At 37.5% G+C, this 24,854-nt stretch overlaps 1 protein-coding gene across 46 annotated transcripts in view; it reads left to right on the top strand.

Annotated features, from left to right (window-relative positions):
- ptprd (protein tyrosine phosphatase receptor type D) overlaps positions 1-24,854 on the top strand; it is a 1,517,053-nt gene that overhangs the window by 1,096,461 nt on the left and 395,738 nt on the right. Inside the window, exon 2 of one of the 46 annotated variants that reach the window (XM_062974172.1) lies at positions 21,209-21,340. The exons of the other annotated variants lie outside the window; for them this stretch is intronic. The gene's annotated coding sequence lies outside the window, so the exon portion shown is untranslated. The remainder of the gene's footprint in view (positions 1-21,208; positions 21,341-24,854) is intronic. 46 annotated transcript variants of the gene reach the window in all.

Raw genomic sequence — 24,854 nt, forward strand, 5'->3', positions numbered from 1 at the left:
CTTCTGTTGTGTACAGAATTTGGGGGACTTGAGGATACCACTCCCATTTGTACATTTACTTTCTTGCAATTGTGTCATTTTACTTTTTGTTTTAAATGATTCTCTACTACTATTGGGCATTTTACTTGACAACACTCAGCCTGATATTGGATGCTATCCATCTTCTGTACAGGAAATTAATCTTCGTGTTGTCCAGAATTGAACTGATTTCGCTAGGATTAAATCTGTAGAGAATAATACTATGCAATGTTTGTAACTCTAATAAAAGAGTCGCACTGGTGCTTATGGACAAATTAAGAGATAAATGTCTTTGAAATGAGGTACTTCCTTATTTAAAGAGTTTTCAACACAAATTGTTTTAAGGGTATGGGTTTAAGTTAATTATGCAGTTTCAGAGTCAGATCAATACCAACTAAATCTCATTTTCTATTGTCAGGTTTATAGAGTAGCAATTAAGGCAATAATTATCAAACTCATTAGAGGAATGTAGAGTTATGCACTCTTAATAGACTGTTGATATTTGAGGAAATATTTGGAAAAAAAATCAGGAGTTGGTAGGAAAAGCAGATAATAAGGCAGTAAAAATACTGAATTATTACATATAATTCCTCACACCATCAAAGCAAATGGTGAATAAAATTTCCAAAACATCTAATGGAGTCATGTTTATGACAGATGCCCATAGTAATTAGAAGCTTCAAGTATTACGAGTAGATCATTTGGTCCATTTTCATGCTATCATATGGGTATTTCTGCAGTTACATTCACTAGGTCTTTAAAAATCTACTTTTAAAATGGGAAATCATACGCATTCTTTAGATACCATCAGGTGTTTCTTGGTAGATTATTATATAGCTTCTCCTTTATTTGATATCTATAACCCTCTCAGAAATAGTTGACATTTAAATTAAATTTGCATGTCCATATGTTTGCTTGTACAACTGCAAATATCATGTGGTTTGCTGCCTTGATGGATAGTGTTTTGCTTTATGTGTTATTATAGCAGATACCTCTGGAGGCAGTAGCTAAGTAATTACTTCTTGATGTGATGATATGAATTGATTGAAGCATAGAATTTGGAGTGTCTGTCAGGTCTATACTTGGGATTTGTATCAAATTATAAACAGAAAAAGTAAAGCTTGTAGATTGTTTGCGGAATATATCAATGGCATAGCACTGTACTATTCCCAATTTAGTTGTTATCTAAGCTACAGATAAACACATTTTCATTTACCTTTTTAATGGTTGAACGTTTTGCTGTAGTAGTTGAAGAGATAAGCAAGTGTACATTTTAAACAGTGGTTCCCCTTTTTAGCAGTTAGAATAGCTGCACACAAAATTCTGGAGAATTTCTGTGTGTCCTCACGTTTCCTTTCTTTTTCTATATAGTTTTTGGATCATGTAGTATGTAAATAGTTATCCAGCAATGCTTTCCCAAAAGCATATAGCATTTCATTTTAGGGGAAAAGCCCTTTTCACTCCTCTTTGTCACAACTTCACATTTCTAAGTCATTTCTGATACATTATTACAGTACAAGTCAAATATCATGGGACATATAAGGTCTCATGAAAGCATCAGTAGGCTTCCTGTCCTCCTTCCACTTCAATTAAATTTTGTGAATGCTTATTTTATGGCTCAAGGCTGCTAATGAGTATACAGAGGAAATGCAAGCAATATATAGTTGACTCTTGTAAGCAATGATAGATTAATATGTGTATATGTTTAGTTTATTTCCCTTAAAGATTTTTAACAAACAAAATAAGATATGTGTTTCTTTAATTAATGTAATTTTTTATAAAAAGAATCATGAATGTTAAGCTGAATGTAAAACAAAGAAAGGATACACTCAGGCTTTAGTGTGGCCTGCTTCTTATTTTTTTAAAACATAAATAAAACATATATGCAGTAGGTATACTCTGGTTCAAACTAGTTTATAAGGTCTGTCAGGCAGCAACTTTTAAATGGCTATGACAGGTTGGTGGGGAATTTTGTTACCTTGATCTAGGTCTAAGATTTTGTTCTTAATATTGTTGGGTTGTGTATTTCCCTCTCTAAAGATCCTGGGAAATTTTATTCCTTCCTTTACTACTTTTTCTCCTTCTTTCCCCATAATTAGTTACTTACAGTGCGGTGAGTACTAAATACACATATAGTTGTCCTTCCGCATTTAATTTTTGTGTGGTTGATTAATTGCAGATTTGATTTGTATATTCTCCAGGAAGCTCAACATTCCTCCAGGATGACTGTGGTCAATTTACACTGGAAATTGACCACAGAGATTCCAGGGACGTATTTTCTCAGGTTTAAAATTAGCTTTTTATTTTCTAATCTTTCCACTTTTGTGCAGGTCTTGTGCCTGTAACTCCCATAAAAGTGGAGGACTTGCTATATTTTTGTACCCACTTTAAATGTCTGTGAGGGATATTTTGGACAGCATTCAGTTCTTGCTATGTTTGGGTTCATTTATTGGTTGATTATAAACATGAGCTTTTCTGTGAACTGTTTTTCAATTTAGTGAAAAAAACTGGGTTTTTTTGTAAAGTCCATGGGAGTTTTTTTGTTGCTTTTGTTTGTAAAGGCATTGGCAGGTGTATGACGTACAAATATTATGAAAACATAGATCATTTTGGTTGCCTCACACCTTTCTCAGAAAGAATTAATGTTTCTTTAAAAATGGTTCTAATATTAAGATGGTTGACATGTCCGTGAGATATCTGATTTTGTATTTTTTAATATTTGATTGATAGCTAATAAAATTTGATAGATAGCTGATTTAAAACTTGGTGAGGATACTGCCTTGGTATATGACTGGGTTGATTTGTGTGTGAGAGACAGATCTGGGCTAATGATTCTGAGAAACCACATTCATTCAGATACTATCCGCTGCTTGGTCATGTCTTCAGCATCAGGAGAGGAAATGGGAAGTGTGAGAGGTTGTTATCTGCAAAGAAAAATAATGGTTTTTTGTGTACAATTATAGCAAATCACTTAGACTGTTTAGGACTGGTCTATTGGTTGAAAAAAACCCATTAATGAATTCTTTTACACACTGCACATATTTTATTTGTAGTACAAAAAATAATAATGAAAGAATAATGCAATATTTAAAATGAAGAACCAAGTATTACCAGTATTTCAACGGGAAGTGTGGGTCTGCTTTTGGCTAATGAGATAGTCAAGTTAATTAGGTTTGTTGTTGTTTTGTGCCTTCAAGTCGTTTCAGACTTAGAGTGACCCTAAGTCTTAAGTTTAGGGCAGTGCTGGGTAAACAACCTTGAAGGGCTTTAGGTTGAGGACCCCTGGTGTATTCTATGTCTTTGAGCTTATCGTGGATTTCCTCCCATGTGGCAATATTTTTTTGAACTACCTCAGAATGAGTTGATGTCCAAATATGGTTGATTTTCCACTTTTCAAACATTATTTGATAAGGAGCCAAGATCTGTTTCCAAAAAAACTTGCCAGTCTATTTTTCACTAGAGTGATAAAATTTTAAACTGTTACTGTAAATAATGCATTCCAAATAGATGAAGTCTAAAAAGAAAAGAATGAAGTGTAACATCTGATATTACTTTTCTTTACCCCTTTATTGAACATTTATATAGGAAATTGGCCAATCAGTACTATAGAGATCTATATTTGTAATGGATAAATGCTGAGGTGTGACTTAAGACACAGGAAATGACAAGTTATTCCAAATGCAATTTTTTTTATTTTAGCAGAATTAAGAGTACTTGTATACAGAATAGAGTAAGATCAGGACACAGAATCAAATAAGAGTTCAGGGGCAACCATATATTTTATGTAATGTGTAGTAGGTCTATTGAAAAAAAGTACATTAGTAGCACTTCATATCAAAGTAGAAACAAGTAACCAAAGAAATTGTGCATAGTAGACCTATGTCAATCTCCAGTTTTGAACAAGCTTTTCTAAATTGCCTTTGCTTAGTCAAGTGCAAATGCATCAGTTGCTAGAACAAGTGCAATAGCTGAAACGATCAACCATGTCTACTTTTCAGAAATCCATTCCATGCTTTTGCAACTTACCTTTTTCCTCTTTAAGGAAGTAGGAACATCATTTTGGAATAGAGATTATCTTTTCCTTTAGAAAATATAAACTATGGCACATTTGGGAATGTCCTCGTTGTACAGAAGAGCAAATTTCTAAATGTATCTCTTTACTTGGGAACCAGGCCCATTTGTTTCTCTGGTTTTGGGCTTGTGGTGTATTGCGGCTGAAGAAAGACTGATGTGAGATTTTCTGAATAGGAGCAGAAAAAGGATTAGATCACTTCTTGGTCTGTTCAGCATGAATCTTTTCACTTTGTACTTTTCTGTGTGACAAATACTGTTCTTGTCTACATTGTACTGGCCCTTACTATTTATTTCTCTTTGGCTCATGTGTATAGCTGTTAGCGGTCATTTACTTGTGTCCACTGACATTTACATTGCGAATGGAGCCATTGTAACTTGCCTACAGTAGCCTCTAAACAGCAACACAGACTGTTTGTTGTAGTTGGGCCAGTGGGCAATACTACTACTACTAGTAGAACTGCTAGCAGGAGGAAAAGGGCTAATGGTGAGCAGGTGTTGGATAAGGAACAGCAAGCAAAGCGGGTCCTGGAAATACTTATGGCTCCTTCTGAGGAAGAAACGTTTGAAGTGTTCTCTAGCGATGAGGAGTCAATGCTGGAAGAAGATGGGTTAACAGAGAGTAGAGGAACTAAAAGGACAACTCAGGAGCAAGAGTCAGATGAGGAAAAGGAAAGGAAGAAGATCCGGGATCTACTCACTGCTCCCACGGAAGATGAAACATTTGAGGGTTTTTCTGGGAATGATGGGTCTGGGAGTGAGATGGAAAGTGCTGCAGATTGGACTCAAGTAAACATGTATGCAGAGCCAGTTTCTGGGGGTGCATCGGGATTGGCAAACTACTGATACACCAGGGACATGGGGAGATCTAAGTCTTGAACAAAGATGATGGGCGAGGTTCACGTATGGGATCAAGATCAGCTGTGGATAATGATGACAGGGCGGAGGCCTCATCATCGTCGGATAATGATGCATAAGTTAAAAGTGGAGTTGGAAGTAAAGACTCTTTGCAGAAGGCAAGGTGTCATTTTGGACATTGGGTTGTCGCTGCCAACCCTACTGTTGGGCTTGGGTCCTGGCTGTACAGCTTCGTGTTCCTGAATTCGGTTTGGCTCTTGATGACGGCAACGTTCGTTCCTGGCTTGGCGTTTCCTGGCTTTCCCTTCAGCTCCTGAATTCGGCTTGGCTCCTGACGACGGCATCGCTACTCCCGGTTGGCTCTCCTTTTGGTTCCTGAATTTGGCTTGGCTTTTGACGGCGGCATCGCTACTCCCGGTTGGCTTCCTTTTGGTTTCTGGATCTGGCTTGGCTTTTGGACAATGGCGTCGCCTGCTCTCGCTACAGGTGTGCGTTTGGCCCTCTCCTGGCTTTCTGTGCCGTAGTTGGGCGTGACAATAGTTTTATTGAACACTTGGCTGGAGTTAAGACGGATTATCAGGCAGGATAATCCAGATTATTTTCTGTTCCTTCATTTTTGCATTTCTTGAAGCAAAGACATTTACTTTTACCAGGAACACTGAAGTTAAGTGTTCCTAGGTTCAGAATATCATTTAATAAACATTTGTTGTCCTTACTCCTTGTGTGTGGCCTTTTAAGAGGGGTCTGTGTTCTGACAGTGTTCTACTTTTGATCCCCCTGGTTTTGGATTACCATCCCAAACTAAGCCTTTGATTTTTCTCTCCACAATATGTGTGTGTGTGTGTGTGTGTGTATGTATATGTGTGTGTATATGCAATATTTTGTGCCCCCCAAGGGTGTTTTCCATAAATATCCCTTGATTCTCTTATTGATAATTTGACATTTCAGTTTATTAATTATTCCTACCAACAGCTGCAACAAATACACATTGACCTAGATTGTTTTTGTAATTTATATAGGAAAAGAAATTACTGTCTGCTAATTAGCAGGGGGAAAAAAATCACATTTACATGTAGAAATATCCATTTTACACCATTCGAGATTGATAGCAGAATCAAGAGCATATTTCTTTGATAATCCTGAAATTTTGAAAGCCTGAGATGCCTTTAAGTTGGGCAAATACACATAAAATTGTGTCTGTATCTTTAGAATTATGCATAATTAGAAGTATATACATTGAAAAATGTGTATATTTTAAGCAATTAATATTTTAAATGGAAGTAAAAATGTGCAACAGATTACTTAGGCGCCATCTTCATTACCGTATAATCCAGTTTGGATTGTATTATAATGGTCAGTGTAGACTTGTATAATGCAGATTGAACTGCACTGAACTGGATTATAAGAGTTTACAATGCTATATAATTCAATGCAGTTGATCTGCATTCTGAATGGATTATATGGCAGGGTAGATGGGGCTTTAGTGATAGTAGAACTTACCTTCATTTTCTCTGTGATTCTAATTTTTTCATCTTGACCTGCATTTTTTTTATCTGCAGAGTCACTTTACCAACCAAAGTATAGATTTATTGGCCATTGCATATTTAGCTGCCCTAAGCGTGTGCACCACTGTCAGAGATATTACTTTCATCTTTTGATGTTTTGTAGGGGTTTTTTTTGGGTGGCTATCCTCCCATACTGTTTCCCGTATTGGGAGAACATTGTGATATAATATGTATAAATATTTGTAGAATAAATATATTAAGACATTATTTTAAAGTTATGCATAATTTTGCAAGTTATGTCCTTATTATTTCACAATAAAATAACAAGTTATCACATTTTATTCCATGAGGCTATGTTTTAAAAAAATTCTGGAAATATTTATTAAGGGCCTAAAACATGTTTAGTCATCAGCCCTGTTAGTAGTCAGTATAAATGGAACATATTCTACCATGGGATTAGGCATGTTTAAGAACAGCTCATTCCAAATCAGTCCATTTAATTCAGTGGCAGGAACTTGCAGACTATGGAAAATGTGAACATTGCTGATGTTCTGGTAAAAATACTAGCAATGTGATCAAAACCTTTTTAGTTTAAAAAATATAGTCTTCACTAATGGTAACATAATTATATTTTAGCAGTGGTGCATGACTTTTTAAACCTCTATTGAAATGACTAAATACATTTGGGTAGCATTAGTGCTTGTCACAATTAATTTAAAGCACTGGAATATTTGACATTCATATTTTTTAAATGTATTAATCCTGTTTAATCACTCAGATTTACGCACAATTTATATCACCATTAAAAATCCCCGAAGAAACAAAAACAACTGTTCAAAATAAAGAGGAAAAACATCCCTTATGCCTAGATTTTTAAGAAGTTAAAATTAATTATGAACTCATTAAATTGTTACTTTATTTGATGTTTCAGTGATTTCAACTGATTTTTAGATTATCCAATTAATGATTAAAATGAATTAGATCATTAGAATTCACTAGAATTTGTTATAGATTGCTGTTCTCCCTCTGCCACATTCAGGAAAGCAGGGAAGTGTGCTCCCTCGGTAGAATACATTTTAGAATTGGTAGAAAATTATATTATGGATCTGGTGTAAGGCTGGCCATTTATGTGATTTCTTTGAGAAGACAGAATAATGGAGAAGTAGAAGAAAACACGGTGAGGGTGGGGTGAAGGGAGTTATTTGTTTGCTTAGCAACCTTAAGACCTTAAGAGGACCGAACACTCGCAAAATCTCAGGCCATTTCTCACCCTTCTAGTTAGACTGTATGAAAGCAGTTTTGGAGTTATTTCGAGGTCTGACATTGCATTGTTTCATCCTCTACTGATTATATTTTGGACTGGTTTATGTTTTATGTCTGGCAACAAAGGTCCGCATAGTCAAAGCAATGGTATTCCCCATAGTAACCTATGGATGTGAGAGCTGGACCATAAGGAAGGTTGAGCGAAGGAAGATAGACGCTTTTGAACTCTGGTGTTGGAGGAAAATCCTGAGAGTGCCTCAGACCGCAAGAAGATCCAACCAGTCCATCCTCCAGGAAATAATGCCCGGCTGCTCACTGGAGGGAAGGATATTAGAGGCAAAGTTGAAGTATTTTGGCCACATCATGAGGAGACAGGAAAGATTGGAAAAGATCACGATGCTGGGGAAAATGGAAGGAAAAAGGAAGAGGCCGACCAAGGGCGAGATGGATGGATGGTATCCTTGAAGTGACTGGCTTGACCTTGAGGGAACTGGGGGTGGCGACGGCCGACAGGGAGCTCTGGCATGGACTGGTCCATGAGGTCACGAAGAGTTGGAAACGACTAAACGACTGAGCAGCAGCAGCATGTTTTATGTTATTGAATAATATGTAGTTATTATATAACATTATTTAAGGGAAACTGCAATTAAGGCAGTTCTTCAGTTTCTGGGTCACACAGTGATAGGCTCTTGAATATTTATGGAATGAATTTTCCATAAATCCTTTCCCAATTTCCTGCCTTCTGGGCTCCCGTCTTTCTCTCACCATTCCCATTCGACTTTTTAACTTCTTTCTTCAAGGGGTTTGGTAAGGTCTGTTCTTGGAGCAAAAAGATGATGCTATCAAAATTCATGTCCTACCACCTCTGCCCTCATGTTTTTTTTAAACACTCAACTCAGTTGAAGTAAGCCTTCATAAGACTTAATTTCAGTTAAGTGACAGTCTCGGATAAGTAGGATGGGATTGCTCTGACTACTTGGATGCAGAAAATAATGGGGTTCTTAGATATGTTGTCTTCTATAACTGAGATGCTACAAATTGAATTTCGGACCCCAGGCTGTTCCATGCAAAACACTTGTTCTTCGATTGATCTTTGCACTCCAGCCTCCTGAATTGGAAATGGAGAGGCAGAAAGGATTCAGTTGCACAGAAAATTGTTTTGCATTTGCTCAGATCCTCTCAAACCATTTCTGATTAAGAATGCTTTGCCCTTGAGCCAATAATTGACCCTTATAGCTGGCCATTTATTGCTGCACTAGTGATGGATCAATGTCATCTGACAGATATCTGTTGCCTGGAAAAGAAGTTATGACTCTTTTCAGAAGATTTTTTCTTGCTCCTTCTGATTCTTTTTCCTTTTTGGCATATTTAGATAAGGATGGTGCCTTCCAATTGATGTGGACTCCAGTGTTCAGCACTCTCAGCCCTGAATAGGGCTAATGGGTATTTCAGTCTTGCAACTTTGGAGGGCAACACATTTTGCATCCTTGAATGTGTGTTCCCTTTTCTCATTTCTCCCCTGTGATCAACTTGAACTGATCAATTGCTGAGTGTTTTGTCCATCTTTCCACTTTGGCTTTCCCCACATTTCCCCCTGAACATCCTTCTTTTCCCCCTTTTATTTCCCCCAATTGGAATTTGGCCAGAGGTCCTGCAACTATTTAGAAATGACCTGTTCTTTATTGCTGTTAGATTTTCATTTTAGTGCTTTCGATTGCTTTTTAGAATGCTTACAGAGAATTACCACATCTATTCTTGAAAAGGCCTGATGTAGATCTAAAAGATGTTAGAAAGGAGAAAGTGACTCCATACCAAATATATTAGCATTTACAAAACGTAACTTAACTATAACCAGGAACTTTGTGAAAAATGCTTGGCTGCAATTGAGTCATTACCCAGTTAAAAATAACCTTTCCAGGTCATGTCATTTTGTTTGCCGCAGTGAAATAAGTTTATTTCAGCAGAATGAAGTCATTATTAGCTTGGCAGAGTCCACTTGTCAGAATTTTATGGAGCAGAACACCGTTTGGCTGGGAAATTCAATAAATACTGTAATGTGAGAGGAGTTGAACTCCAGAGGCTGAAGGGGCATAGTGTGGGGGATTTGTCACTAATGCAGTGTTTTACCGTTCTACTAAGAAGGTATTGCTTGATAAGAAGAGTCATCAGTAAAGGTCAGACAGGCACGCCAGCCATAACATACTGTGGCAGTAAAATATGTGGATTAATTATCTATGCTTTGACATACCAACTTGCTGTAGTACAAAGAGAATTACATATTGCTTTTCTTTTGATTTTTGTATTTTGTTACGTGTCCTCTACACTCTTACCTCCCTCCAGTACCCTATAGTTAGGAAAGAAATTTTCTGGAGCAGACCTGCCATGTAATTAATCACATTTTTACATTGTTTAAATTGTCTGTCTTGTTCAGATAATGAAAAATATAAGAGACCAGTGTTAACATTTCTCCGGGGGGAAAGAATAGCCATAAAGACAAGTTTCTCTTGAATATTTTGAGTTTAGTGCAGAATATCTGATCATTATCAGAAGGCAAAGCGAGAGACAGTTTCAGAAAATTTAGCCTTTCTATCTGTAGATATGAAGAAACTTTATAAAAACATTTTATGAGCTCCTTCCACACTGTAATGCCCCTGGGAGTGTCACTGAATTACCAGTTCAGTCTGTCTTATGTGTAACTAAAGTTTAGTGACAGGGTTTATAAAAAAGGTGGTTATTTCTAGTAGGGAACAAACTATAAAAAGATATCTGTTCCTCTCGCCATTTATACATTTTCTTTACAGACAGGTATTAGATTTTTTTCATTATGTTTTCTTACAGATTGCTTCTTTGTCTTTTAAGAATGATGCCTCTCGTATCATGCATTCTATTACAGAGTCATGGCAATCTTAATGTGAAGAAAAAAAGAACAATAAATCATTTGAAGATGTTAAGGGAATGATTTAAGTATCTACTAGGAAATTACTGAAGCTGCTTTATCATTTAGGAAAGATTTTTGATTTGATCTTCATCCTCAATGTATTCATGTTCTGAGTTTTTCAAAATACTTTTTCATTCAGCTAAAATGCCACGCTTAGTAAATTATTTGTAATACACTGTCACTTGTACTCTGAATGAATTTGAAGTGTTTTTTTGCTAAATGTAGGAGTGCAGATAAGAATGACAGCAGTGCACATAGTGATATCTCTCCTTAGGCTTTCCTCTCCCTGTTTCAGAGTGTGCAAACCTCTGATTGTTCTAAAAATATCTTTGCTGCAATCTTATTAGAAGAACCATGAATGTAAAAATGGGATCCAAAAACACCAAAAACAGTTCATCAGTTTTTAAGATGGGACCTAATTAAAGAAGTTATTTAATTCAATTCCTGAAATATACCATGTGTTTTGATATTGTCTATATGATTAGCTATTTCTAAGAGGACTTTATAGCAAAAGAAGCTCTTCAAAAGAGTTTGGTACTAAAAGTCAAAGAAGGGTGTAGATTGTAATGTTTTTAGAGTAATTCTCTTCAAAGTGGTAATCCATAGACCAATGTCAGTGTCCAAGCTTTTAGGTGCAGGTCCCTCTTGAATTCCTGGAAAGGAAAATAATAATAATGAATGGACACAAATATGTTACAGGTCCCTGATAAACTGGAAAAAAGTGCACGTCTCCCATATGAGCTAGCTTTAGATAAGAAATTCAGTGTTTTGAACCATATAACAGTCTCATTATCAGGTGATTTCATGTATTTTCAGGACCCAGTCTTAGAATATGAAATGTTATTTTTTTAAATGAAAAAGTACTGAATTACTTAGATAAGGACAGGGAAATGATAACTAGACTTTCGGTTTGTAGCACTGGCTTTGTTGCACTTATTTTTTATGCTGTGTGTAAGACTGAATGAGAGCCATCATGGTGTAGTGATTTGGATGTTGAACTAAGACTCTAAAGACCAACATTCAAATCCCCACTCAATTGTAGAAGCCCACTGGAATATTTTTGGCAAGATGCATTCCCTCATCTTCAGAGGAAGACAATGACAGTAATTAGGACCATGGTAAGGGAACTATAGTCCCACACTATTAAAAGGTTGAATATTTTTTTCTAAATATTGCTCCTGCAACATCTACATTGACCACCAAAGCATATGTTCAAATAACATGCATTAGAGGCTTCAAATTGGGGTAAGCAAAATTGGGGGCTATTCTGAAATAGGGCTCATAATGTATATCAGCATGATTAGGTGTTAGCCATATTTATATATTTATTTACTTTCTTTTATATCTCGCCCTCTCCCTTGTAGAAGGACTCAGAATGGCTAACAATCAGCAACAATTCAATGCAATTCAAACATAAGACAATATCAACTCAAAATATTACTGGCAAACCCAATTAAGAAATGGGTGAATTGGGTTGCTGTGAGTTTTCTGGGTGGTATGGTCATGTTCCAGAAGCATTCTCTCCTGACGTTTTGCCCATATCTATGACAGCCATCCTCAGAGGTTATGAGGTCTATTGGAAACGAGGCAAGTGGGGTCTATATATCTGGAATGTCCAGGGTGTGTGAAATAACTCTTGTCTGTTTGAGGCAAGTGTGAATGTTGCAGTTGACGACCTTGATCAGCATTTAATAATCTTGTAGCTTCACAGCCTGGCTGCTTCCTGCCTGGGGGAATCCTTAGTTGGGATGTGATTAGCTGGCCCTGATTGTTTCTTGTCTGGAATTCCCCTGTTTTTGAGTGTTGTTCTTTATTTACTGTCCTAGTTTTAGAGGTTTTAAACACTAGTAGCCAGATTTTGTTGATTTTCATGGTTATTATGGTGAATTATTCACAGCTGTAAAGTCATGGATACTTCATATCCTGGAACTGGGTTGGAGCTGAACTATTTAGTGCAGAGCTTTGTAAACTGTGTGTCGTGACATGTTAGTGTGTCATTTTTCATGTATAGGTGTTGTCATGCCCCATGAAGACCCTCACTGTTTACCCCTAGTTAAGCCCTTTTTACTTAAAGGGATTAATTTTTTATGTACAGTTTTTTTTGGGGGGGGGGGAGGGGTCAGTCTAGACAGCCTCTTTGCATTTGAAGCTTCCATTGCCCTGCCCCTTTAAGAATCCCCTCAGGGGTGGAGTCTCAGGCAAGTCACTTCTGACTCTTGGAAGAGTCATCCTTTTTGTGACTGGAAGGTGAATAGAGATGAAGGCCGGAAAGTCTACAAAATAGCACGTCCAGTCAGAGCTGTATTCAAGTCCAGTCAGAGTTAAATATTGGGATATATTAGAGATATTTGAACACTATACAAGAAAGAGACAGTAAGAAGAAATAAAGATTCAAGAGCCTCAGTTTGGTCGGTCAGAACTGTATCTCTCAAAGACTTTACCTCTCTTCATAAAGACTTTGTAATGAGACTCAGAAGGAGAGAAAGTCTAAAATATTTGTCAGTTAATAAATTCTTGTTTGATTCAACTATATAGTCTCTGATCTGTTCCCTGTGCAGCCAGTTCACCTTCCAAGTAATTAAGATGGCATGGGGGCAGAACAGGTGTTGCTTGACTGTACTCATAAATGACAAAATCTTGCAAATGTATGTTATACTCTTACAAATCAGATAAGTTTTGTCCTCATATATTTTATTACAATTTATGTATATATTTGTATCTCTTATAAGGGGTAGGTTTAATTTCCGGTTTCCTAATAAAACTGAATTACTGTGTTCCAAAATGATGCATGTCTAAAAAGTGTTTCACCAACATGAAATGTTTGGGAAGTTCTGCTGTAGTGTATTGTCAGCACCGCCCAAGCTTTGACCCAGTTCCTGCAGTTGAGATATAATCAGTTCCATGTCCAAATTACATTCTGCTCACTTTCATTATGTGGTTGGTGTAAATGTGCCCTTTGAGAATCTGCCGTAGGCACACCTGCATTGGCTTTTGGTGCTGTGCCCATGAGACAAGCTATTTTAAAAATAGTTGTTAGCTTTCTTGATTATTTTCACATGGAATATGAATTTATTAAATATATAAATATGTTTATGCTATTCTTTCCCCATAATTACAGAAGTTAAAGATATTTCAAAAGATTTCTACTTGATGCTTTCAAAAGCATTTATCTATAGCAATTATTGAAGAAAATAGATAATAGATATCAGTAATATTTGTGCAACACTGCATTTCTCTGTGAAATTTAAGATGCTATAGCCCCCTAGACAATACTGTTTACACTTGCTTTTCAAATCTGTTTTTTTAATGTGGAGTATGAATCAGCCTGTCATTAACCATGTTTATGAGAAGCGAGAGGGAGAGTGCATATGTGTAAATATGTAATATACATTTTCTGTGTGTTGCTTAGTTTGGTCTTCTGTAATAAATATTAAAGATTTTGCCTGAGGGGCTTCCAAAAGTGTATACTGTGAATTGCTTTAGTCACAAGCATCAGTTGTGAACATCTTTAAAAGGAGCACTGAAGGATATTGCTGCTAACAGGGAAATTCTTCATTTCACTTAACATCATAATCATGTATGCTTATGCACTTGGCTTTTTCACATCTATATTGGAACATTTCATAGAATCTGAGAACCATCTAGAACACATGAGAATTTCGTTTTCTCTGGAGAACACCACCTCCTCCAAAAATAAACAAATTGGTCTCAAAATCATGGAAGAGACCAGAAGAGCAATCCAGTCCACACACTCCTCTCGCCCTGCAGGGACACCCAATCAAAGAACTCTGGAAAGATGGTCATTGAGCTTCTCCTTAAAAATCTCCATAGAAGACGACTCAGTCACACTCCGAGGCAGAATATTCCACTGTTGAACAGCCTTTACTGGCAGGAAGATTTTCCTAATGTTTTTCAGGCACACATATTCAGTACATTCAACACAAAAATGAACAAGAATTGACTGTTAACATACCACAAGGATTGTGAGTATACGCCACATTGTAAGGTGAAATCGGTTCTGCAGAATATGAAATGCTTTACAGACACCCACCTGTGCTGGAGTATATTTTAAAAGTCAGAATGGAAATATGTGTGTGTGTGAGGGGGGCGGGGGTTGCTGCTGAATATTGTAAAATCATGTTGTTCTAGGATTCTAGGAGTTCCACTTCGGCCACTCCCTGCAAAAAAAAAAAAAGTTGTTTTGTTTTGGTGGGCCAAGGTAAAGGAGAACAGGTGGTATCCTGCAAGTTTGAACTAAGCTGCAAATAGGGAATTTGTCCAAGCTTCTTCCAGTGCCCCATTTCAAGATGCTTGTGACAATTTCCCCTCTGTTCTGCTGTTCAAGCCTTAGAACACTTATCCAGGGCACACTGGTATGTGTTAGCAGTGTGATCCCTTGATTCATTCCATGTAATGTCTCTGCATATATAATTACCTAAAATTTAGGGTTTTTTGTGGTCTTGTTCTACTCCTCTAATTCTATATCATGAAGCTAGCCTAATTGTGAAAGACAAAACATCTTACCAGTTTAATTTTCCCACTATGCATGAAGCACAAGTGAAGTAGGCAGAGCTCTCTTTAAGAGAGGAAACAAAGAACTGCACCTAGCCTATGGAAACAAGGTTATCTTTTCCACAGAAATTCATTTCCCCCTCATCTGTATTCCATGCTGTGGAAACTAGATATAGTGCTTTGAGATTCATGTGTGGAGGAATGCGCATAAGAAAAATACATGGTTAAGATGATATGATTTGTAACATTATTTGAATATGTGTATTCATCCCAGTGTGGGCAGAATGCCATACTTGGCTCTTACTCTTTGTATTTTCTTGTCAATGAGTGATATTTTGGGCTGTCAGCAAGGCTATGCTCAGTGGTAAACCAGGAAATATGCAAACCATTCAGGAGGGATAAGACAGTTATTTCAACAGCAGGGTTCTTGCCAGTTTGTAATATTCCTTTCTTTCTTTGTCCTTTTTGGGCGTTCTTTATTACAAAGTAATGCTTCTTCACATGAAATAAGCTGGAGATAAGGTTAACAAATTAACAGAGCAATTTGCTGCATGTTTATGTGGAAATAAGTCTCTTGGTTTTCAGGATGTTTTAAGTGTGTTTAGGATTGCAGTCTAAAGTTCTTGGTTTGTTGGCATTGCAACAAGTGAGGCTTGTTAGCATTTGCAATTCAAATGACTTAGCAGATGGGTATGCTGGAAATTTTAATTTAACAGTACTGCTGCACTGTTTGAGATCATCAGGGTTCTTTGTGCTGTGCATGACAGAAGGAATGTTGAGATTCTGGTATTTTATCAATTTTAAGTTATTCAGGCAGCCCCCAAGTTACGAACAAGATAGATTCTGTAGGTTTATTCTTAAGTTGAATTTGTATAACAAGTCGGAACAAATACATTTTTAAGTGTAACTCCAGCCACACACACACACACACACACACACAAGCTTTGGACAGCATAAGGAAGGGTTAACACCCCTGTGATTTTTTAATTTTTTTTTTTGCTACCTGGGCCCCTGTTCAGAAGATTTTACCTCATTTTCTATCCCTGTCACAATTGGATAGGGAGACACCTTTTACCCATAATAATTCTTCCAGGAGTGAATTTCCCTTCCTAAAGGTAGATTTCTCTCACTTCCTGTTGTTTCACCCCGTTCTTAACTATGGGTCATTTATCAGTTGGATGTTTACAACTCGGGGAATGCCTGTACATGTTGTATAGCAAAGGATGCTCGTGTTTCCTATTTTTCCTCTTTTTAATTCCTATCTGTTCCATGAGCATAGATTCTGTGCTTGATTTGCCATCCTGGGTCGCATGTTCAGAAAACGGGAGAAATCAAGAAATAAATACTAGATATGCATTTAAAGTTATACAGCTCACTGCATTTGATTTATCGGTTTTCTTTTCAGAAGAATTCACAATGAACTGTAGACGCACCAATGGAGTTGCATGGTGACTGTGTTCAGATGCTTTGTTTTGAAACCACTCTGTTAAAAAAAAAACATTTACATTGCCCGAGATGATGAATATGGGCTGTGTTATACAACTAGTGAAAATTTCCTCAGATATTTAGAGGCTCAAACAGTCTGTATGTGTGCCTAATTCTCTTCTGGCATAAGTTTTGCTCCTATTGTCATGGTCTTCATATTCAGTATCACTGAAAAATTAGCATGATGAACGTTTTCCTAATAAGAATTGTGTTTTCCTAACCACTCTACATTTCTTAAAAAATTGTAGTATAATGTCATGCTTCTTAAACCCAACAGCATGGTAGACTAATTAATAAAAGGGTAAAGGATGGAAGGCTTATTTGCCTAGTGAGTTAATGGCTATACATAGTCATGCTTCACACAGAAAAATGTGCAGCTTATCCTGTACGTTTATAAGCATGACCATGTCTTCACCCATATTAAGCCTTGTCTTATAATAAGTATGTCTCACATTTTCTCATTAATATTATTGTCCCCTCATGGCTTTTAATTCTGAACCATCTTCTCAATATCCATTAACCAGTTAATCTCTCATATCTCAAGACTGCTGGTTATTTTACATATGGAATACTCATCTTCTTTCTCTCCCCTCTTTATATGAGACAGTTTGGATCCCAGTAGATACAATCTGAATTGATGGATTAAAGTTTGAGAACTGGCTCAGTCAACATTCTTGGTGAACATCATCCATTAGTACATGCATAAGGATAGGGTTCTAAACACAAGCCTTCTTAAGCTGGAATGAACTTTTGGGGGAAATGCTCCTTGATTTTTAAAACATATAAGCGTTTTGTGTTGGACAAATACATATTTCAAATTGGGTAATTATGAACTTTGGAAACATGAAGAGCTTCATTTGTGGTGGTATCACAGTAGATTTTTAGGTGTGGGCAACTGTGAGCTTTCCATACATAGCCTTAATATTTTTCAGAAGAAAAGAAAAGAATAAAATAGCACACATTTTGTATTCGTTCATTTAAGGAAGTTGTTACTACTTTTTGGGGATGAGGAAACAGAACTGAAAGAGGCTGCTGTCATTGTATAGAGCTGAATAACAGCTTTGTTGTGCCGATATTAAAGCTCACCTAAAAAGCTAAACTAAAAAGGCAAGAAAAAAGGTCTTTTCTTTTTTCTTTTTGCATTGGGCAGTGCAAATAGCTCGTATCTTTGATACTTTCTTTGTGTGTGCTGAGATTTAAGTGTCAGAGAGATGTTTAAACATTGTCACAACACAAGTGAGCACAAATAGCGTGATTGGATGCAGCAAACAAAAGCTTCAGAATATAGGAAAATACTTGATGTTACTGAAATGAAACCCAAAGAGGCAGTCAGACAGAATAAATTGGTGCACATTTATGTATGTACAAAGACCCGATTTTCCATTTTTTAGAGACAGAAACCTGATTGGCTGTAGAATGGATACCAGGGGAACAACCGTCTATTTTTTCAGTACACTTTTAAGAAATATAGTGCTTAATACATAAGCCCAGACTTGTATTTTTTTACCCAGAATAATTTTTAACTACAATAGTGTAGTTAAAAATGTAAATGTGTTTTTATTGGTTTAAATGATACTTGCTGGCCTCCCTCTCCACTCTTTGGAGGCAGGAAAGTATGTTTGTACTACAAAGGCATGCCCATTAAACCTTCCTGTGGGAATGGGAAGTTTCAGGTATTTTTGGTTCGGGGTCTCAGAGACCCATAAGCTAAAGGAGCCCTTCCTTTTTCCACTCCTCTCTTCTTACTGAGAGGCAGAATAGTTGGTTCCAACACTCCTTGACTAAGGGGTTTTAAGACCCATTTTAAAGCATATGTTCCTAGTAATTAGCAGAGTCAGTGCTATTGTGGAAACCTTGGAGATTGGCTTACAGCAGTGTTGGACAAAATGCAACCCTCAAATTATACCTGTATTTGAGCTTTCATCAACTCTAGCTGGCACAGCCAGTAGTGACAGATGATGGAAGTTGCATATCATCAAGATATGGAAGGCTACACTTTGCCCATCCTTCCCTTAAAGGATACATGGGCAAACTTCTGTCCTTCAGGTGTTTTGGACGTCAACTCCCACAATTCCTAATAGCCTACCAGCTGATAGGAATTGTGGGAGTTGAAGTCCAAAACACCAGGAGGGCCAAAGTTTGCCCATGCCTGCCTTAAAGGTTTACTCTGTATACTCATATATCAGTCTAGATATTTTAGTCAAAAAATCAACCCAAAAAAACCTGGATTGACTTATCCACAGGCCGTTGTGAATACTCTTATCAAAAAAACTCCTTAACTCTTATCAAAAAAGGAGGCACTCCAGAAAAACCTAAAAGAAGCATTGACCTCCCCCCCTCTACTTTCTCTGTCCCTAAAACCTGCCCTTGACTTATGTATAAGGTCAACTTAGGTATAGTCATGTATATTTATGGTACCTTCTGCATTCCTCTTTGAATAATAGGTATCTTTTAACATCACTATTGTGTTTGGTACCAGTGAACTAGTTTAATAATAAAATAGTATTTTTAATGTGGAAAATATATGGTTTGATTATTTAAATTCAAGTTTTCAAAGAAGTCTTAATTTTTTTAATGACAAATATGTTCAATCTCTCCTCATGCTCCAATAAGCTAATAGACAAAACTAGGGCATTAGGTATAATTGTGTCAGTGGCACTTAGAAATCTGTGATAAAAGGACATTATTCAGCTAATCTCATATTTTTTGTTGGAACTAGCACATGCCAATTGCTTTTTAAGCCTTTTTTTTTTTTAGATGTGTGAATTCTGTCTTAGGAAAATAAGATTAGCCTTGGCTTGGAATGTGTATATGCGTCTGTAGTTTTCTCTTTAAAAATGATATTTAGATCTCTAAGCCACTGTTGCTGCACATTTTACTTACATTCACCCAGAAATTCTCGGGCCACTTGGCTCTTAGCTAATATAGTATCGAGTTACTTGGCAAGTGTCTCACTCGGGTTAGCTCAGGTTTCAGTGAGTATATAAGGGACATGACAGGAAAACATGAGGTCTTAAGTGCCAAATATTTTCTACCAGTCGGTCATTTAACCTACCTAGTAGATAATGGTTTACTGTTCATACAGAAGGACTGACAGGTGCTTCTTTGTTGCAGAAAACGGAATAATTATTTGTAGGTCACAAGAGGTTAATAATCCACATTCTGTATTCTGGTCTTTCAAACAAACATTTTAAAAATAATTGATCCCATTGCCAAACCCAGTATAAAAGATAGACAAAATGATTTAAAGGGATTCTATGAAATAATTGCTTCACTCCTCAATCTCCTAATATATTTCCTTTCCTCTTTAAAGAAACTAAGCACTAAGTCAGCACTTGTCTCAGTCTGGGAGAGCAATACAACCTAATTATTGCTTTCCCTGCTTTTAGGCTAATAATAGAAACTGTCTTACCAAGGTACAGTGCTTTATTCTGACCTAACAGAGTCTCAAATGTCTCTTCCACTGATTTCAGGTCTTAAGTGGCATACAATCATGAAAATTAGAGCTGGAAAGGGTTTCTTGTAGTTCAGGGCCCTAGCAATGCAGAGTGCTCTCTGTAGGATGTTCTTCATTAGTGCTTTGTTCGGTTACATTTTAGATAACTCTCACAGATAAGGCTTCTAGTTCTGGTATCCTTCAATGGGATGTTTTTCTGATGGCTTGATTTTACACAGCATCCTCTCCCCCACTCACTCACTGCATGTTTTCATGAAAATACATATAACTAAGAGTTATGTTTTCTCACTAGGATATATATTAACTAAATTTGCTGCTTTGCTTTGGATGATTAGAAGTGCTTTCTACTAAGTAATCTGTTCACTTGCTGTTAGCCAGTCTGTATGACATTGACACCATGCCATTCCTAAGACAGCGCAATTTACAGTAGACCCATGTATTATGCAAGTTTGTTTTACGCAGTTTTAGTTATACTGAAGACCCCTCTGTATATGAAGGCAGGCAGTGGGGGACCAGGTTGCTTGCAATGAGCTCCTGAAAGCAGTCCTCCCCTCTGTTGTCAAACTGGTGGGAAGCCTGGCAGTGCCAATCCATACACCTCTCTTTGCTGAGAAAAGAGTCAATATAACTCTCTCTTCTTACAAGGGAGCTTGTGTCTTTCCTCTGTGGGAAGAAGTGACTGAAGTCTGACTGCATTTCTGTCCACCAAGAAAAGAAATTGACTATTTTCTCTACTGAGAGAAATGTAGCTGGGCTTTGGCCACTTTTCTTCACAGAAGAAGGAAATGAACTCCTGTCTTGATGGGGAAAAGAGCAGCCAGATGCCTATTACTTCTGTCCTTTTTCTGTGGACAGAAGTACAGCTGGATTTCTGTTGCTTCTCATTGCAAAAAAAAGAAAAAGAAAAAAAAAGGAAACAGACTCCATTTTCACTGGACAGAAGTTCAGCCAAACTTCCATTGCTTCTCTCCAGAGACGAAAGAAATTGACTCCTTTCTTGGCAGAACAAAGTGCAGCCGTATATCTCTCTGCAGAGGAAAGAGATTGACTTCTTTCTTGGTGGACAAAGCAGAGCCAGACTTTTGTTGCTTCTCTTTGCAGAGGAAAGAGGTGGACTCCTTTCTTGGCAAAGAGAGGTATATGGCTCCACACAGCTGGACTGCCCTCCAGATTTGGCACCTGGGGAGGGGTCTGCTTTCAGGAGCTCAGCGTGGGCGAACACCACCCCAAAATGTAAGTCTTCCTTTCAGCTACTCTCCCCTCCATGGAGCAGCAGGTGACATGGGGGAATATTTTGACTATATGCTGCACAGTATTTTAAGCTTTTAGTGGCATGTCAGTTGCGGGGAAATGTAAATGTGAAGATCGTATAACACAAAGGGTCTTGGAGCAGATTCTTTACATAATGTATTGATTTATTTATGTTAACACGTGTAAGAACTAGCATAATTTTGATATTATTCATCATTTCCCATTGTAGAATGCTAAAATAAATATACCTTTGGCTTACTTGGGGTCAATATTTTGTTAGTTTGAATAAAAACATTCCTGCTGTCTCCTGTTTGTTTTATGATTCTGATTTTCAGTTTGTCTTCTTGGTTACTCTTATAATACAAGAAGCTAAAGCTAATTCTGTGTTGAAGGTTTGGATTTGTTTCTGAAGTTCATAAAGGTTATTTAGCTACTTCAAATTCTGCTTCCTATCCAGGATATCAGATTACAGTTTTAAGTTAAAATACTATTTTGCAGAATATTTTGTTAGGTGCTTTGTGTTAACAGTTCCAGTTAAAGTATTTTCTGTTAACAGTTTTATTTTAGAGGGTACTCTTCCTGTTTATTTTGGCATAGCTCTTGGCCTAAACTGCTTTTTGTTAACATGCTACATGCTGTTAGTACAAGGCAAGCCAATTACTTATTCACTAAAGGGTGTACTCTTTAGAATTTAATATAGCAGGTGCCTTGTTATTTGGCATAATATTAAGATATATGATGGAAAGTGTATACAGCCTACAAAAGAGTTGAAAAGACAATTATGCAGTGATTGCTGTCAGGACCCAGGCTGCAGAGCACCAATAACCATGCGCAGAGACCAGAATCTATCTAATATCTTTATTAAAGGAATATATAAAGTCAATAAAAACAAGTGAAGAATAAAGTTCAGAAATAGACCTTTCAGGAAAGGTCAAATACAGTCCAGGAAAATAATGTCCAAAAGGTGATATTAAGGTCCAAAGTTGTAATCCAATAACCGAAACACACACTTTGCCAAGCAAAGTGTGGGGAAATGACAAGGTCTTTTAGTCCATTGGAGCTTGACAACAAGGCTGGAAAACAAACTAGATTCTTGGCAAACAAGACTTGATACGAGGCAACAAGAAGCAAGAACAAGGTCCGTGGCGAGGTCCGGGGAACAAGGCAGGCTTGGAACTTGGTCTTGGAAACAAGGAACTGGAGTTGCATAGTCCACACACGATCTCACTCCTCAAGCTGACGAGTTGACTCCGCAAGGTTTCCTTCGCGGCAAAACACCTAAATAGGGTCTCGTTTCCCGCCGAAAGAACACTTTCCCTGGAGAACTAAAAGTGAAACCCAACTCTGTCCAGATGCATGACTCCTTAGAATTTCCCAAGGGAAGCAGACCTAATCAGCTAATTGTTTGGCTGCGATTCTGGCACTCCGGCGATTCGCCTCCCTAGTTCCTCTATCTCTATTATAATTGTCCCTACGAGAAAACGGGGGAGAATTCTGCCCAAGGCTTGTTTGGCTGACTTCTTGAGGGCAAACATCCTCCAAGTGCAGGGGCTCCGATTCTGGCTGAACCGGTGGAAATCCCATGTTTTCCTCCTCATCTGCCACAATAGTACTAGGAACGGGACTACAAGGCCCATGAGACATCACAATTGCGGATGAAGCCTCCAGAAGTTATCAAATCAATAGGAAACATTTTTTGTTCTGTTTTCCACTGTACTTGAATTATGTTTTCTGGACACACCATGCACATTTCACTTGTTTTGCCATTTCTGATTTTAGTTAAATTTCATATTATCAAGAAAGGAATCCAGTGCATATTAAAGAACTGTGTTATTGAAATGTTTAGGGATACATCAGTTTCTAATGACAAACCAAATGTTCAAGCAGGCTTGAATATGTGGCCCCAAAATTTTCTGGGAATTTATATATTTGGTTATTGACATCATATTTAGAAGTGGTTCTTTCATCTCATTCAGGAAAAGTACTTTCTTCTGTTTTTTTTCTATAAATAGGGGGTGTATTAATATACAAACAAAATTATTTATGTGTTCCAATCTAGACAATACAGTTACCATGTTATTAGACTGGAGCTCCCTTAAGAGATAAATGCTGTTATGATTTTTCCTCATACTTACTCTCTTACAAGTTATCCTGATTTGATTGTTTGTCATTGTAGTGACTGGGGGCGCTTCCAGAAAGCACTAAGTTGTGGGTTTTAAACAGGGGAAAAATCCCAGAACATCAGAAGAGGTCCATATACAGACCTCTTAGTCCTGGGATTTCTGCTTCTACTGTCCAGACTTGCTGCTTTGTTTCGAGATTTAGAAGTTCCCAAGATGGCCACTGTGGGACTTCTGCCAGAAACCTCGGAAGTTTTTTTTAAAAATGGTGAGATGCAGAGATTCAGATATGCAGATTACTGCAAAAATTCTGTTCTTTGTCCTGTCCAGTGAAACTGTGCCCCCAGATTTTCATTAAGTATCTCCCACACAAACAAACCTCATGGGGTAGGACTACTACTGCCCAAGTCAGCAGTACACAATCAAAGAGGAACATACACTTTTAAGCCAAACTTTGTTATTATTAACTATTTTTTACAGCCTGGCTGCCTGGCCATCTGTCCAGACAGATTTGGTTGTGTACTTGGGGCATCGAACAACAGGCTGTTCCTGGGTTATACATGGCTTTTCCTATTAGCCACCTGCATGACTTTAGCTCACGGTACAGTATTTACATTCCTCTCCAGCACATCTTTGTTCCAACAGCCAGTATTAAGTTTTTGCCATTTACTAAACTGTACCGTGTTGTCAGCATAGACTCAATGAGGAACCACATGTATAACCCGGCAACTCATCCTGTTGTTCCCTGGCACAAGTACACCATGAAACCTGTCTGCACAGATGGCCATACAACAAGGTCTGAGTAATTTTAGTAATGATGTCATTCTGTTGCTGGTTTTAAAGTGTCTGTTCCTGTGTCATTGTGTACTACTTAATGTGAAAGTACTTGTTTCACCCCAGGAATTTCATTTTTCTGCCATAAACTTCATTAAACAAATGGAAGGACGAAGTTCCTCTTTCCAGGACAAAGTTTTTGTCTTCTACTCAAGTGGAACCTTCCTTTTGGAACCCAACCAATCTGGAACAATAATCTAAAACCCAGGAACAAATCCAGATAAAAAATCCCGTGATTTCTGATTGCAGGAACATACAGATGTGTGAATATCCAGCTATACGGCTAAAAACCGTGATATTCCCGCACCTGGAAATTTTGCGGGTTTTTTTGCCTTTTGTAGCTGTTGCTTTCGGGTTTACAGGGAACAATGCCTGGCCACCCTCCTGTTTGCTGCGGAAGGTCCTGGGCTAAAGATACTGTCTGGACGGGCCCTAGAAAATAAACTTCAGCTTCTTTTGAAAGCCTTATTTTTCAGGTGCAGAGCTGTGAAAAAGTTGTATCACTGGAGAGGAAACATTGTATGGGAAATATGAATTGTCAG

Source organism: Anolis carolinensis, chromosome 2, assembly GCF_035594765.1.
Source record: "Anolis carolinensis isolate JA03-04 chromosome 2, rAnoCar3.1.pri, whole genome shotgun sequence".
Classification (NCBI taxonomy): domain Eukaryota; kingdom Metazoa; phylum Chordata; class Lepidosauria; order Squamata; family Dactyloidae; genus Anolis; species Anolis carolinensis.